The sequence below is a fragment of the Channa argus genome, chromosome 18, assembly GCF_033026475.1.
Source record: "Channa argus isolate prfri chromosome 18, Channa argus male v1.0, whole genome shotgun sequence".
NCBI lineage: Eukaryota > Metazoa > Chordata > Actinopteri > Anabantiformes > Channidae > Channa > Channa argus.
The window spans coordinates 8,370,832-8,386,662 of NC_090214.1; the positions used below are offsets into that span (position 1 = coordinate 8,370,832).

General features: G+C 39.3%; 1 long non-coding RNA gene across 2 annotated transcripts; it reads right to left on the reverse strand.

Moving 5' to 3' along the window:
* Window positions 1–1,088: 1,088 nt before the first annotated feature.
* Window positions 1,089–8,481, reverse strand: LOC137104134 (uncharacterized). Of its 2 annotated transcripts, none has more exons than XR_010911640.1 (4): window positions 8,356–8,481; window positions 7,620–7,689; window positions 5,758–7,504; window positions 1,089–2,560 (listed from the first exon to the last, which is right to left on the reverse strand). It is a non-coding gene; the product is annotated as an uncharacterized lncRNA (long non-coding RNA). The 2 variants fall into 2 exon arrangements; XR_010911639.1 differs by having other exon boundaries at window positions 7,620–7,783; window positions 8,356–8,468.
* Window positions 8,482–15,831: the final 7,350 nt, after the last annotated feature.

Consider the following 15,831-nt stretch of genomic DNA (forward strand, 5'->3'; position numbering starts at 1 on the left):
GCAGTGTTCGTATAGGGCTAGGCTCTCCACAATGCTGTTAAACAGTGTGACACAAACTGTGTCTAAAAGATGTGATGCTTTTGGATCAGATTCATGTGAGAATGTGAAATATATAATGTGTTGTTAAGCATAAGGTGACAGATGGAAACAGGAATGAGCCTTTTTTTAATGCACTTCCATAGTGCCAGTGCTCCTGTTGCAGTGACGTACATAGCCCCATGTATTTCCCAGACACTGAGGCAAATGATCACTTGGCCCAAAATTGACTTCCTCCTCCATCAGGGTTACCTCTGATGCTCTGCTTATCCGTTTTTGTTTTTTTGTTTTTTTTAATCGGAGCATCTTGCAGAATATCTATCCACAACAAATATCTGCAGTAATTTTGCCAAAAACATTTTGATGTCTCAACAGATCTTTGAAGGAATGTCTCCGGTGGAGCGACGTGTGAAATACACACACACACATACATGCACACACTGTGTTGACAGTTCATCCCGTGGGTGCCAGGTAGCAGCCGGGGTTTATCATGCTGCTTGGACATATGGCTGCTGCAGCAAATCTGATTAATATGGGATGGCCAGGAGTCCAGCGTAGGACAGACTGCACCAGGACATCCCCACTGGTCCGGCCTCCCCCGCACACCGTGCCAGGCCTGCATCCAGTGCGGCTAAAAACAGACCAGTCGTCAGGGATTCATATGGTCTAAGCAGTGGGGGAGTGGGAGCAGAGGAGGTGCTGTACAGATTTAGAAGGTGACCAATGACTTGGACACACAAATCTAACGATATCACCTTTTCACTGGGGATGTCTTATTGCTTATTTAAACAACTAGCATCTTCCATCATTTATTTCTCCAGGTCATTGCAAAAAACATGATTTGACAACTGGTATTTGAGGAGTGGATTCAAATTCAGACCTTCTGAGCTGCATTTTTTCTCTTGCGCTGATAGGAACACAAATACGCCTCCTTCAAAAGCTCCCAGCACTGGAAATGAGACACACTGGAGTCCTGTGTGGGTCAGCAAACATTACAAGAGGTCTAATCTGTGTGCTGGTGGAATAAGGACAAAAAAGAGGACAACTACAAGTCTGATCATCCTGATATTTATTTATGTAACCTGTTTCCCTTCTCTTTCTCACAGACAGTCCCATATGCAATTAACACATAAACATATTTAAGGACTGTTTGTGCAACTCAACTGATGCAGCTTTTACATAACTAAGCATGACTGACAGTATAGGATTCTTACAATAGTTAGATGGATTTTGGCACATCTTCTTAATTGAAAATGGATTTTTCTATGAGATTATGATGAAAGAAATGGCAATACACATTATTATTTCTTTCGTCAGTGTCTACACCATCTCCACAGAATACCTTTTACAAAAAATTACGCTGCACAACTTAAATTACAGAAGTATATAAATATCCATTGGAAAATAAATACAACCAGTGGCTGCTGCCTTGGAGGATTTTTAGACAAAGATGTCAGATCCTGAAAACTGTTGCCATGTGCCTAAATGGAAAAATCATCACGCATTATTAATGCTTCAATTACTATTGTATTTAGGTAAGACCTTCAACTCCCAACAGTAATATGCAAATGAAGACAGCTGGGTGAGAATGTACAAATACAGTATCTAGTGTGTAATATAAATCAGTCTTTCAGATGTTTCTGAGCCTTTATTCAGTTGGATTTGCTATCTGAGGTAGTTTCAAGTCAAATTTTCCTCCAAATCAAAAGAAAACAGGCAGTACAATGATTACACATCACTTACTGTACATATCAAAAAAGCACTATGAACAATAGACACACCAGCAGTGTAATCTGAATGCAATTTCCAGCAGTCTGAACTTAAAATGCACTCTTGAATGAGAGCACTTTATATATTTTGTGGAACACCACAATTTGTGATGACAAACGAAACACAAGGCTGAAAGTCAGCATTTGATTTTTGCTGTCAACATTTAAAAACTCTGCTGTTGAATCCTTAAAATGTTTCTAATAATCGTATTTATAGACCATCTTTAGTTATTAACTGCAAATTGGAAAGGTGCGCATTGATAGATATTCTTTTACCAGATGACTTCAAAAACATTTTATGGCATTACAGTTGTTTTCTAGCGACCTTCAGCAAAAGCTGTCATTTGATTAAAGTGAACTAGACAAAACATGCATTACCTATGTTTAAAGCAGCGCCAAACTAATGTAAAGCCATTTATTAATATAAACATCAAAGCAGATAGAAATTTGAACATTTGATACAGTCTTGTAGATATGGTTTGTAGGAACCTGGCCGAGACACGACAGCAACAGCATGGCCTTAGGCTACCAGCAAACTGCTGCCTGGTGATTTGCATAACCCTTCTACAGCTCATTTGCCTACAATATTCTAATCTGTAGATGTTGTCACAGGATGTATGACCTTTCTAAAGGGCTGAAGGATTGCTCTGCCACTCCTTCTTATCCGTCGTCTCCCTCATGGCTGACTGGTTGTAACTGCTTCTCAGGAGCTGATGGTACTGATGGTGTGTGTAGGCCTGGACTGTGCACTCGGACTGGATACAAACAAATGGGTAAGTCTGGATGCCATGCATTTTATTTCTTAAAGTTGTAGTACTACACTGTGAATTTTTAAATCCATCTCTTCATCTCCAGCTATCTCTTGCTATTACTTATTTCGGATTTAATAAATAACTGTAATCATAGTTAATGCCAAAGAGATCACACCACTGACACTGAACATGAGAAGGACTGTTTTGAGCTAAATGTTAACACCGGGGACAATAATAACGTACGGATGTTTAGCAGGTAAGCTTTACTATGTTCACCATGTTGGTTTATCATGTCAACATCCTAATCAGCACTAAGCTTTAAGCACAGCTGATGCTGTTTCCAAAAAAAGGTCAAATTTATCCTGAGGAGTCATGGAAATACACTCGATTACTGTTGAGGGAAGAGTACAAACGTTAAGACGTGTCACAGGGTATATCATCTGTGAACCATGACGAGTGGGAACCAATCATTTTGTAGCAGTTTGTGTTCAGATATTTAGCTGGAAAAGTGAAAACTTTAACCTGCCATGATCTCTTAAGTCAGGGTATCACATCAGAATTAGGATTCACGAATGATAAAATGTGTTGCTAATCCACTGTACACTTGTTAATTTATTTCCATCTTAATCAATGTAGACGAACAACACGCCAACAAATCCCTCTAGAGCTCAAGAGCCATGCTTTAGTCAACATTAACAAACATTTATTAGTCTTATGCCTTTGATCTGCCGCTTACACTTTTCTACAATGTAAATTCTGCAATGTGTTGTACAGAATTCTATATAATAAAAGGTTTTTCCTTATGTTTATGCACCACAGAAATACCATTGTGTGTGCATGTGTGTCTGCTTGTGTGTATGCTGGCGGGTAATTTCTCACTGTAGGGAATTTTATAGCTTTCAAGTTCTCATTCTCTGACCTCAGTGAAGTGATTGCCTCTGATAATGCCATTAACCACTGCCCTGCAATTCTCTGGGGCACAGTCAAGAGACTGAGAATAGAAAATACTTTTATTTCTGAGAGAGGTGTGGATGTTTCTTGCTCCTAATTTATCAAAGGTCAAAAATTGACCACATTTTATTTGCTTCTAACTAACTGAATCATACATTGATTGCTCCTCATCTACAAAGCCTTTCATTTGTATTCCAGTGGCTGAGACAGAGAGAGATGGTCAAAGGAAGTGGCAGTAACAAATGGCCCTCTAACATTTAAAAAGCTAAGGCTTATGTTCTGTGTTGCTGTAAACAGACATAGAACAGGGGATTAATAATGATCTGAGCATTTCATTAGAATGAAATTTGACAGAAATGCAATTCTATTTAATGTAGTTTCCTTTTTTCACTAGAAAGTGTCACATAACCTGATATTAACGTTGAAACTGTAAGTAGAGTAGCAGAAAGAAGAGATTCTGTCCAGCTACTCCAGCTGTCAATGATGATGTGATTTTTATTATAACATAATAGTACAACTTTTTATTTAGCTTAAATTAAACATTTTAGCCATTATAGCTGCATGTCCTTAACGATTACAGTGTCAGTCAATGAGTATAAAGCTGCAACTACTGACCTTCTCTACCTTTGGTGCCAGTATGTAAATGTTAGCAAACCATGGCACTAATCAAAGATGGTAAATATAGTGTATAACTATTGCATGATCATTTTAAGCTTTATAATAATGTTAACCTTTATTTCAAAGCAGCTTTAAAGAGTTGCTTGCAAGACTGTAGAGGTTTTTGTTAAATGTAGTTCTCTGAGCTGCATCTCATGTATGAAAGTTAAATAATAGGCCATTGATGCAAAAAAGTCAAGAAAATAGATATTTGTGTATTTCATACATATATGTATTCATATTACACCGTTTGCATTGGTGTCTCTTGGTTTCTGCTTAAGAACAATGTCTATCCTCTTTGTCTACTTCTCATTCAACTCTTCTCTGCCTACATATGGTGTCCAAGGTGCCTCATCTATATCCGTATCTACAGTATGTAACAATAAATCTGTTCTGCTACAGGAACTAAAAAGTCCCCAGGTGAGAGCTGTGCAAGGAGGCCCAGCTATCAGGGAACAGCCGAGCATACGGTGGACAGTGGCATCTCTGGGATTAAAAACTGCTGCATCCACTGTTCCCCTGGCCCATTGACGGATGGATAAAGCCTTGGACTTCACCTTATTGAAAGAAGGAGAGAGCGCCCGGGGAGCCATGAAATCCATAGACCCTTCTTTAAATGGGTTTGTAAGAGGCTTCCGCCTAGCAAACCACGGCTGAAAGAGCCCATTAAATAAAGCCCAGCTCCTTGCTGAGGAGCTGAGCAGATTCATCAGAAAGGAGAAAGCAAAGATAATGACACCTCATGGCCAGATGTGCGACGTTGTCTCCACTCGCATGTCATGTGGAACCATGTCAGTAATTTTTAACAGTTAAGACATAAAAAGTCTTTTCTAACTTTCCTCTGCATTCTCTCAAGATTGCATTCAATCTTTTACAAGGCACATCCAGTTTATTTCATGACAGACTGTAGGCCAGTGAGCTGGATATGCAATCTGCAGGTCATCGACATCTGCTCTGTCATTTTATTTGTTTAGCTGTGGTTTAAGAATCGGGGTGGGGACATTAGCCCACCTTTTTTCTTACGTGGTGGTTTGGCAAGACCTTCACAGTGAGAGAGAAGGTGGTACACAGCCTGGGTAGATTTGAATATCAATGTGGTCAGATAGGATGGGAAGGTGGAAAGAAGGAGGAAGCAAGGCTGAGGTGGGCCTCTGGCAGGACAGCGGGAGAGATGGAGAGAGAGAGATGCAGAAACGGACGAGGAGAGATTTGTCATTTGCTCTCTGTTCCACCTGCTCCCCTGTCATGCATTCTGCCGGGGGTGAAATACACCCTGATGTCTGAGGGAGACTGAGGGAAAAGGATGAGTGAGGTGGGGGTTAGAGGGGGGAAAGCAAATAGAGGAGGGTGAAGATGGACAGGACTGGAAAGGAGACAAAGAAAGGCAAGATAGAAGATAGAGAATGAATAAGACACAGTTGTAGAATAAAGGAAGAAAATATATGCATATCATTGCGTATTTGAGGTGCCAAGTCCTGAAATGCTGGAGCTAACTACAGGGGCTGGCAGGTATGCAAATAGAAGGATGTACCAGTGCGCCACCAGATTACTTTTCCTGCATTTGCTATTCATATATTTGCAAGGTGACTCACTTCAGACAAAGCAGGTGATCAAGAGCTCTTTCCTTTTCCCTCTCACTTTTCTTCTTCTCTCTTCCTCCACATCTGAATAGCAAGGAGAAGAGGAGAGCAGGCACGGCTTGATGGATCCACAGCCTCAGCAGAAGCCATAAGCCTCGCAAATGCTGCAGCCCACAATTGCATGCCCGCAGATTTGATATGTATTCCGTCAGCAAACCCCAATGTAATCTGTTTTTGCTGTCAGCCCCCCTCGAAAGCATCTTGACTAATACAGAGAGTTTAGAGTGCAGGAGAAAAACAAACAAGACACCGATATGCATAGTTAACAATCACACCCCAGTCATTATGCTTTTTTGCTTTGCTTCTTCTGGACAGTTCCCTTCAAATCACTCTCTCTTGATGTCACTGTCTTTTAGAGAATCAAGCCTGTTCATAAAGGACTGACTTTCCCAAAAGCACCCAAGCATCTCCACTGACTAATGGCACAGAGTTACAATTTTGACTAAAATGCTTTTGGCAACTAAAGCTCAGGTAGCTAATGGATGTACTTGACTTTGGGAACATACTTGAAAATGCTGACCTGCTTCCTGCTTTGTGCTTAATGAACATCTAGTGAAAAAGAGCTTGACTGCCTCAGCATTCATATGTATAATACAGCCCACACATATCATATTTCAATCGTTAATTATGCTGGACAGTATCTATATATAAGGTCCAAAGGTGTTTTTTAATGTACAAACTAGTTCTAACTCTGTGCTTCTCTGCAGAAATTCTTAAAGTTTTTCCTTGAATCAGAAACAGTTCCACATCCACATCTTCAGCTTCTCATATTCATTTTTTTTGAGGTTGTTGCCACTTGAAAAGAAAACATGCATTTCCACTCATGTATTTTCCTCCTTGTCCATTCCTGCGCTGGCCAGTTGTGTGACCAATAATCATTCATCTTACCGGATCTGGTTAAGGTCCACAAGATCTGAGCTGTGCTATTCTCAGTCCTTTGTGGGGTATCACATGTAGCTTTAGTAGTATTCACTTTACACTCACTGTTATACATGATAAGCCGCAACATTAGCAGCACCCTGTGATTTGTAATGCTGTTGGGGACAAGGATCAGCATAGTCACTCTTGACTGTATTAATTTTTCTCATGCTGACTCTGTCCACCACAACTATCAGGTGGTATTAATGTTGTGGCTAATTCTCTGTTTGTCTTTTGATATGATTTTGATATTTGATGTAACGATATTTGAGTTTTAATGCAACATAAAATAGTTTTCTGCAAACAAATTGTCGACAGGCAAACTATGCACTTTGGCACAGTGTTGTAAATTAACAGTAGCTTATTAGAACTACAGTCAAAACAAAGCAGATCAGAGAGTAATAGGATAGTTGTTAACTTTACAGGTAACCTGGCCACAAACCTAAGTGCAGGACAATTTTACATTTTTATGTGATGACTGAACAGCTGTCAATCCAAGGGTGCCAGACTGAGGTAATTTTTCCAAAGAACAAATATTCAGTCCTCAAGAGCAATGTTTAGAAATAATATCAGCTGCCAACATTTAAAGATAGTGGGGGTCTACAGAGATATATACTGTATATATGTGTACGTAATGTATATATACAGCAAATTAAACAGCATAACAGACTGATTTTCTGTCCTTGTCCAGGCTCCCAACAAACCACTGAGGGCTTTGTCTAGGTGAGATCTGAGATGAGTTCTTCCTCTCTCCTTCTATTTGATTACATCCTTGTAAGCTCTGAATAAACACAAGATAAAGGAGTGTAGGAATAGCATTGTACATTTTCTTTTAAAATCATGGATTTGTAGCATTGTACCATAATAGGAGGGCACGAAGTGCATAAAGAGGATACCTCTGATGGACTCACAGCGCTACGAGGTGCCACAGTGTCTCCAAGGTCACATTTCATCTCTCCACCAAGGCTGTCGTGCAATCACAAGAAATAAATGAAAATCATGCAGCTTCCTGAGGCAGGGAGGCACAAAAAAATACTGTGCTGTGGTATTCTGTGGTATTCTGCAAATGGGGAAATCTGCCAGTTAGATATCACAAATTATAAGATCTTTTTTTAAATTTTAGGCCAAAAAATAAATAAAGCAACTACAAAGTTGCGCTTGAGTTTGGAAATGTATTCATGAGGTCCGGCCTCATATTTGTGAAATTCATTTTGGGGTGAAGTTTCCTTTTAGGTAAAATCTCTGGAGTCAAATCCAAGTCTCCAGGCAACACAGTGACCCATATTTTGTGTGTGGCATACCCCACATAACTTGGTTGTTTCAAGCAGTGATGCTTTTCCCTGAGCACTAATGCTGTCGTAGCAATATCATATACAGTAATGTTATGTTCCAATAATAAAATACACTGGGCAACATAACATATTTTCTAACATTTAAAATAATGCACATCATTGTGTTAATTAAGAGATCCAGAATGTCTGAATGTTTATTTAAATTCAAAAACACTTTGGATGGATACAAAAGTAATTCAATTTGCTCTGTACAGCTCCAGAATAATTTAAGGGCTTTTTTACAAAAATGAGTAACTAAGTTGCCATTCATAAAAGGACACTTTGTTATGTTGTCTCTTACCTTGATTGCTTGAACCCAAATCTAGTAAAGTCGCATTCATCAATGAAAAGGTATGGAAAGTATGAAATATTAAAGCTCCAGGAAGCACAGAAGAAGTTGTCGGCATTTAATTTCACTTCTTTGTTGAGATTTCTTCCTGAGACAGTTGGTGGCGTCAGCAAATTCTCCCTGCTGGCACAAAATTCATGGGACAAGTGTCCATGTCAGCAGTTTCTCCCCCCTCAGCTGGTGTGTAAAAGGACATCACACTTGTCAGCTGCGGTAAGCCGAAATCATAAGGACAAATAAAACAGTGTGTCTGTGAGACAATCTCCTTTTGGCTGAATGATATGATAACTTGTGTGAGTTCTTACATGGGTCGACAGATCTTATACTAGCTCTCCTGTAAGTGTGCGTGCGTTAGAAAGTCTGAGCGCAAAGGTGTGGATGTAACGTTTGCAACTTGGTATGTGTGTTTTTTCTGGTATGTCCAGACTATCGTGATCTCTGAATGCACATCATGTGTGAAGTTATATTCACTTAGAGTTGAACTGGATTTGAATTCATACAGTAATGTTGGACATATGCGTGTTACTAGGTGTTTTCAGCTGTGTGTATGGTTAATGTTACTCACTGAAAAGATCCCCTTTTTTCAACAAGCCCACGTGGTATTTTAGCTTAGTTCATCTTTCCATCAGCATTCAACCATTAGTGAGGACCTGCCTAAGTAGCTTCCACTCCTCATCAAATTCAGAATCCAACTCAAAGTTTTTCTTACTTTCAGAGCCCTAACATAGTCAGGGAGCTGGTCTCTGAGGTCCTCTGATCAGGTTCTGTTGGCTGATCGTCACTCCACTGACTGTGACTTGTGGCTCCTAAACTCTGGTAGGATAGAGTAGTGACTGTATTTGTTCTCATCCTGTAGTCTTACATACATGTCTTATTTTTGTTTCGTATTTTGATTGTGAAGCACTGTGTGACATTGGATCTAGAGAAATGCTGTATACAGTAAATAAACTTTATTTACTTACACCTGGAATGGAAAGAATGTCAATCTTCTATGTGTAATCATGTTATGCTCTACATATTATAATTTATTATTTGGTAAACTGTGTTGTGGTCTTTGTTTCCAAATGAGCTCTCTTTGCAGGTTTTTTCTCTTTATACCCTTAACAGCACAGCCCCATTGTTATTGTGCGGTAAAAAGGAAGTCTAGGGTTAGAGGATAACATAAACCATGGTGCACAGTTGCATGAGACCTCATGTCCTACCATGCAAATTATGGGGGAAGCTGCTATTGCAAGTGAAGGATTGATTTATTTCAAGTTGAGCTACTTGAGAAAAAGGATGTATGGCATGACATAAAAAGCACTGCACTGCAGAACGGGGTATCATGGTCTGGGTGTGCTTGGCTGCCTCTGGGCCTGGACAACTTGCCATCTTGGAGCAGAAAATTGATTCCTAAGTTTATTAAGGTATCTTGCAGGTGACAGGACAATGACCATAAACACTGAAATATATCTACTACAGAATGAATTAAAACTAAGAAAGTTCACAATGTGGAGCCCAGACCTTAACTCGAATGAGATTCTGTGAAATAACTTCAAGAGAATCATTTACACCAGACGGCCTGCAACATCTTGTAAAGAAGAAATTCCTCCTGACTGTTTTGCAGATCTGAAAGAGGAAGCACTTGTTTGAGGTCATTGCTGCCAAAGTAGATTAGATTCCATTCCTTGCAACAGAGGATCACATCACATGTGACAGCCAATGAATGCTGAAAACTAGGGTTCTCATAGTTTTTCTTGTCAGATTATACTGATGTGTTTAATTAAAAATGTAGTTTCATTTTGAGGAATATTGTTAACTTTTCATGCTGGAATCAACGCACAATGAAATACTGCTAGTTTGCAAGTGAGTGTGAAGTGAGTCAGGTTAGGGTTAGGAATTAGTAGCTGGTAGGTGTGCATTAGGCTTTTTTCTCTTTAGACCGAGGTTAATCCACTTCCTCCCTCAAAGGACATATACTCTACACACACAATCACACACACACACACACACACACACACACACACACACACACACACACACACACTGAATTATATAGAGTAAATTTACAGAAACAAATACCCAGGCAATCCTTAAAAAAAGTTACATTCATTAATTTTGCATGACCAAATGGCACATGCCTCTCCTTCAGGTTTTTACACATAGAGCTGCTGATGTAACTGGGTTGAAATGACAGGAGGGTTGCAGCAGGTGCATATAGGAGGTTGAGATTTTATCTGAGAAGACTGTGGGAATGGCTGTAATGTTGCAGTGTTTGAATCTGGATTATGGCTGCAGTCTTCTTTCTGTGGCTTCTGAGTCAGTTGGAGCTGAAGCAGGGGTCTGAAAAAGTCTAATCCTCCCCACTTCTATCAAAATCCTCACAGGGTATCATTATGAACTTATTGATCTGACGACTGGCCATGCTGAATGTCACGGCAAAGATAGAGATAATTTTTCTAGCAGGAAAAATTGTCTGAAAGAATAGCGAGAAATAATGAGGTATGATTGTGGCACATGGCTTTATACAGGAAGTGACACTAAATATGAGAGGAAGTCAAGGCGAGGGCTAAGCTGACATGCAATACTATGAGCACCTATCTTTTTAAAACAGCTCATAGATAAAGGTTGTTTCTCTATGATTACTGTAGATCATTAATATCTGAATGAAAAGTTAAAATAACTAATCTGTTTGTGTGTGTTTTAAGAAAATAAAATGAAACATAAGTAGTCAAGTTTAATTTTTAATTCTAAAAAAAAGGGAAAGTTAACAATGGTGATAAGTAAGACGCCATAATTTAAAATCTATTGACAGCTCATTCGTTCTTCTTTCTGGCTGCTGATTGGTTGACTAAATGTGCTGCAAAAAAACTACATGAAAGAACATTTACTGACAAATCTTTGCAACTTTCCTCAAGAAATTTAGCTAAAGTCTGCCCAAGTGCATTTAAAAAAATTTTTTCCTAAAAAGTAAAAGCAACTAGTGCCTAGCGACAAATTCAGTGACTTTTTTTGGTGGATTTTGGTTCTTCACACTGGGAAGTCATGTGACTACACACGCTCCCCTGCTTAAACATACTGATTGGTCATCTCTTCATTAGGGTGAAGATAATGAGCAAACACACAAACATAGAGTTGGTTGTCATGTTTACACATGTACATATTCATTTAATTGAATCGCTGCCTTTAATTGCAGAGACTGACATTGCAATTGCGTTTGGGAGCCTCAAAGTGTGAACCTTAACAAGAGACAGTTATTGTAAATTGTATGATACAATTATGAATAAATTCTCAGTGTTCACAACTAGCACATGCTGACCTGTATGTTTTTAACTCCTGCATCCTGTTATGAAGGTAAACTGTGTTACAGTGCTGATAAGCTGCTGATTTTGGTTTGTGTGTCTAAATTTCTAAATTTCTAAATGTCTTTTCATAGGTCCTGTGTAGAAAATCTGTAATGGATGATGCATACAGTAGCTCGCATGTTGCTCGCTGGAAATAAATGTGGATGAGATGATGTCAATAGCAGTGCTGCAGAAATGAAAACAACATCTTAATGATCCAGTTGTTCTGTGAACTAATTGGTGTACGTCAACAATGACAGCTCTGAGTAGCTCCAGAGAACTGTGTGGCTCTCAGCTGCAAGCTAATCATATCTGATTTAAATAAGCAAAACCTGATCAGTGTAGGAGGGTGTCTGCATTTGTTAACATTCATTTTCTGCTGCTGCAACTGCTGTTGATGGACCTGTATTCTTCCTGAAGACTACATTACAAGCATTAACAGTCACATTTTAGCCTGATGCATAATGGATGCATATATTTTGATTTCTGCCCATTTCTGTCATGTTTATGCCCATTTTGTTGTAATCCTCATCTTGCCTCTACCTATAACCATGTGGGAGGGCACTGCAGCTCACAAAGGCAGCATTTTTTTTAAATCTAAAGGAACTCCACCTTATCTCAGAAACACTAGAGGCAGCTTGTCAGGCTTCTGGTATTTTATATTCAGGGGTAATATTTGGATTTCGATGAAGAGAGGAACCCAGGTGTATCTGGCCACTGTCTGTGCAGAATTCAATCAAAGCTGAATCTGATCCATCTCCCTCTCTCTTTCCTCCCTCGTTATTTCTCTTAATTTCACTTCAATTCACTGCGCTCTAGTGGCATGAATGATAGATGAGCAATGTTGCCACAACATCTCACAATAACCATTTGTCTTTTTTGACCATTTGTTTCTGTGTGTATTATGGATGCTCTATATAATAATCTATTCAACAGGCAAACCCCTTTGATGTGTCTCAAATTCCATTTCCATTTCCGTATATTTTTCGATCACGTCCTGTCAGCTAACATCACTTTTGAAATGGGTTGTAATGAATTTGTTCATGAATTTTAAACAGGTTAATTACTTTTTCTTTTATCAAAAAACTTTATTTAAAACTTATTCTCCCACTTCTACCAATGTGCTGATGTCTGAACATTTTCTAATGAAGACAAATGTTCACAGTGTGCTATTTATATTATTTAAAAAAACAGATATTTTGTTTCTACAAAGACAAATTGAATGTTGTGTTACAAAATGCATTAATCTAAACATAAAGGTCAAATATTCTTAAAGATTAAATCATATCTCAATTTTCCAACTTCACTTTCAATAAAAATAGTTGTTGAAGTACAATTTTAGCGCCATGACGTTTACTTGAACATCTTATTATTATAAAAGTGTTCATTTAAACACTATTACAGTTGATTGATCACTATAGTTATTAATAAGTTTGCATAATTAAGATTATACATAAACATGTTATGGGTTAATATAGTGCTGTCAGTGATTATTATGATTTGCTTACCAGTGAGCAACTTACATAAAAAAAAGAGTTAAAAGTTGGGGAGGCTCTAGAAAAGTTAACAAATGACTCAAAACAAGATGTACAGGAAACTAAAGCTGACCCAGGTGAGGCAACATCGGACTGTGCGGTGGTGATACATCTACACAGTAAACTAATGAGAAAAACTGCCTGTGACCTCATGACCAAAGTCAGCATCTAAGGTTTACACAACAACATCTGGAAAAGTCAGAGTTGTTTTGGCAATACGTGCTGTGGAAGCATGGAGGGAAAACTGAGCTCTCTGCCCATGATCATGAAACAAACACCTTGCTAACTGGTAAATGTTTTGGTCCAGAGTTGTGTGTCCATGCAGGAAACGTTGCAGAGGGTGCTGTTCCTGAAGTGGTTCATAGTGTATTGACATTTAGAGTAAGATGGCGAAATGCACAGATGCAACGGCCCAGCATTATTCAGGTTTAGACAATAATGAGACATGGATTTTAGAAAGTCAAGGTCTACTGAGCACTCTGATTTGGATGGGTAGGAGATGGATAAGGTAGAGAGCGTTAAGCTCTGTGGTGTGCATCTCACCTGGACCTCACACATCTCCCAACAGAGGGGAAAGTCCCAACAAAGGCTTTACTTCCTAAGGAAGTTAAAACGCGCTGCATCATCAGCTGCTGACCAACTTCTATCGGTCAGCAATAGAAAGCCTCCTGACCCACTGCTGCATGGTGTGGCTCACCAGCTGCAGAGAAGAGAACAGAAAGGACCTGCAGAGGATGGTGGGGAAAGCAAAGCGTGTCATTAGCACCACACTAGCCCCCCTCAGAGACATCTACACTGACAGCTCCAAAAGAAAGCTGCAGTCTAGAGGACCCCAGTCATCCTGGACATCACCTGTTCTCTCCCCTGCCGTCTGGGAGAAAATAGAAATCAATCAGAACTAAAACTAACAGATTTTAAAAAGATTCTTTATACTTTGCACTTTTCTTTTTAACACACTGTCAGTTCTAGGACTGCTGAACAGTTTGTCCCTATCTTAAAACAATAAAGACATCTCTATCTAGCTTGTTCTGAGGGAGGGACAGGGAACCAGATTTAACAGGTAGAATTTGCTGATATGCAGTGAAGTCTCTTTTTTCCTCTATTTGTGAAATGTTTCTTGTGTCAGTTGCTGCCACACAACCAAAAAATAATATTCCCACCCACATCTTTAACAGTTGCCAAGGCACTTTTAATGAAATAAATAATCACAGTCTTTGGCGAATATGGCCAAACACCTCAAAGTTAACCTGTTTAAAAAAAGTGTTATCTGATCCAGATGTTTCCAAACATTTTGCAGATGACAGTTACATTGAATGCAGGATTTGTATTTGTATTAGAGTATTTTACGTTGCCTCACTTTTATATTTACTTAAATGATCTGAATCCTTTTACCACACTCTGAAGCCAAGTGAGAGAGCCTAATTTGGGTGAACTGGTAGTTTAAATAACTCAGGTTTCAGATTGGCAAAGGGTAGGCTCTCATCCTGCCATGCTCTGCGGTGCACATTTGCTTCTGTATATGTTTGTGATCACACTTTGTTGGGGGGAGATTGGATTTTCTCTCTCCATTTGGGCCACCAGTGATTAGATGAGTCTATGTCTGAGAGTTTAATCCTTGTTGGAAGGAGCTCCAAGTTGCATGTGCACGCACACACACTCGTGTAGTAACACTCAGGATTTGAGATCCAGATGTTTTTTTTTTTTTTAAGTTGAGCTGCATCTGCGGGGAGGCATGAGGGCCCCATGGCACAGGTCCAAGCTGCTTATTGATGGGCAGATTTAGCCTCCATTCATTTCACTTGGACAATTCTTTGTCAGACTCTCAACCTCTCTTTCTCTCACACCATGTGCCAGGTGATGCCAGCAGGGGACAGGAGACTTTGTGCAACAGGCCAGAACATAACGAAATAATAATGACTTCTAAAACACTGTGTAAAATCCAATATTTAGCGGTCTTATGCCCCCTTCTTGTGCACTTCCACTGAAAGTACTTTTAAAAATAAAACTTGATGGAATGAATTGACAGCACACTGTACATCAGTGCATTTTGGTCCTGAATCTGCCTCACACAGAAGGACAGAGTGGTTTTAGCATAATAATGCAGCTTCTGTACTGTACATTAATATTCATAAATTAACAGATTCTGCCGCCGCTCTGACAACTTGGCCTCGCTCGCAGCCACCAGACATCTTTGACATAGCGACAGTCTGAGTTGTTCATTGCACATGTGTAACTTCGCACATAGGAGTCCTTTTTACATTTTCGCTGGCACATTTACTTGTAACATGAAAGCACAATGAAGACACTGTTGCTACTTCAATGAGGGGGAGTCAATAAAGGTCAAATTAGACAGGTAAACACATTTCACTCAACCTTATTTAACTGTCCATCCTCATCCAGCTCTGGTAACTTTGCTCCCATCTGTTGCCAAGGCATTTTAGATTTGTGATTGATTTACCTAATGGTGCCCTAATACACATCGAAGGCAAAGGAGCAAGATAGAGAGAGATTTGGTAAACACTTAATTAATGAATTCATTCATGACTAGAACTCTGTTAAAAGAAATTAAT